Here is a 2,030-nt window from a genome sequence, read left to right on the forward strand (position 1 = left end):
CCACCACCCCTTCTTTGTAGCCACATCATTATAGAGTAAACTTGAGGTGATGGTAAATTTCTCTACTGGACTGAAGTGAAGTGAAGTCGCTCAGTTGTGTCCGACTCTTTGCGACCCCATGGACTGTAGCCTACCAGGCTCCTCTGTCCATGGAATTTTCCAGGCAATAGTACTGGAGTGGGTTGCCATTTCCTTCTCCAGGGGATCTTCCCAACCCAGGGATCGAACCCGGGTCTCCTGCATTGCAGGCAGATGCTTTACCATCTGAGCCACCAGGGAAGCCCAAGCAGTACATCATTAGTGAGTGTCATGAGTGCTGTGGTAAAAATTTGTGAAGTCCTTTGAGGTGAAAAGCAAAATCGTAAATATTAATTATAGCCATATTAATTATAGCCATTGTTTTTGATGAAATGAGGATTACTGGAGGCACAGAAATCTCTAAATCTACCCATTAAACTACATTCCAGCTCTTCAGTTCTTGAATGAAGAGGTTAAATTATACTAGAGAAGAAGTCCATGGGATTCTGCAATGGTCTGAAATCTAATAAAAGGTTGATTTTTCATATGATACTATTTTAGAAATGCCTTCCAAAACTTTTCAGAGTCATTTTGATGAGAAAAAAAATTCAATAAAAAACATTTTAAGCTATTAGTGCTTTTCATCAGGAATGCAGTAACAGAGTCAAGTTATTGGTGCAAAGCCCCATACAGAACCCCATCTACAAGGTGAAATTTTTAAGGAGGTATAAAACACACTTATGGCCTTTTGAAATAGTTATGAAAGAGGAGAAGAAAGCTTGAATAAACATATTTTTCATATTTTATATGTGTTACTATGGAGAAAAATAATTAGAAAGTTATTGAGTATTTCATTTAGATCAAAATGTTTCCTTTGTGCATTGCTGTACTAGCCCCAAAGCCATAAACTATGCTCGTGGAAGGTGCTGATTATTTACCATCCTTATAAATGTCATCTTTTAAAGTCCCAGTGTTTGAAAAAGAAACGGGACAATGTGTCACCATGTTTAAGGAAACTTATTTAGAAATAAAGGGACATGGTAAATCTCAAAGTGAATCTGCAGCTGATTGTTTTAATTTGTACATAGACCTGTAAAAAAAGGGGACCCAAAGACTTGCTTTTTAGTGTAATATTTCTTATCCTAAAGTAAAAATTATAAAATAAGGAAAGTTATTTAAAAAAATCATATATCCTAATATTCAGAGGAAAAAAGCCACTATTAAAATGTTATCTTTATTTATCTACCTATTTTGAAAATCATTAGTTGATATTGTGAATTTTTTTTAATTGACAAGTTGTTGATTAGCAATGTTTCAGGTATACAGAAAAGTGATTTAGTTTTATATACATGTAAATATATTCTTTCCCATTATAGGTTATTAAAAGATGGAATATAGTTCCCTGTGCTCTACAGTAGGTCCTTGTTATTTATCTATTTTATCAATATTGTTTTATAACTAGTTTTTTCACTTAATATACCAGATCATTTTTGCATGCCATCTATTCATTTAATTTTTATAGAGTTATACTTTGGTAAGACAATTTTAATGGCCGCACAATTTTGAGACTATGGTTTACTTAACCAATCCTGTTGGACATATAGGTGCATTGGTCAGAATGCCTTGAGTGGGAGTGATAGAAACTGATATCAAAAATGTTTATCCAAAAAGGGGAATTTGCCACCTCTTGGTATATGGAAAAAAGGGGTAGGATTGTCCTCAGAGTCCTTTGGATGCAGAACTGGAAGTATAAGGGCTGTCTTTCCATTTCTCTGCCTCAAGTCTTGGCTTCTTTGGTGCAGTCATGCATTCTCTGTCACTTCAGATGGCCCTTTGAATGGAGATGACCATTAGTAGCTCCAGAGTTACAGGACAGTCCCTGGGGAAGGCTTAGCAATGCCAAAGGAGAAAGAGCTCTTTCTCTCTGGTTGGGGAGAGAAAGGTTGGGGAGTCTCTGGAAAAGAAAGGCTCCCCTTTGGGCAGGTGCTCATTCCTGGACCAATTGCTAGAGC

At 36.4% G+C, this 2,030-nt stretch overlaps 1 non-coding gene across 1 annotated transcript; it reads right to left on the reverse strand.

Moving 5' to 3' along the window:
- Positions 1 to 207: 207 nt before the first annotated feature.
- Positions 208 to 279, reverse strand: TRNAC-GCA (transfer RNA cysteine (anticodon GCA)). Its single transcript has one exon. It is a non-coding gene; the product is annotated as a tRNA-Cys (tRNA).
- Positions 280 to 2,030: the final 1,751 nt, after the last annotated feature.

This window comes from Giraffa tippelskirchi, chromosome 11 (genome assembly GCF_054371585.1).
Source record: "Giraffa tippelskirchi isolate mGirTip1 chromosome 11, T2T-mGirTip1v1.2.pri, whole genome shotgun sequence".
Classification (NCBI taxonomy): domain Eukaryota; kingdom Metazoa; phylum Chordata; class Mammalia; order Artiodactyla; family Giraffidae; genus Giraffa; species Giraffa tippelskirchi.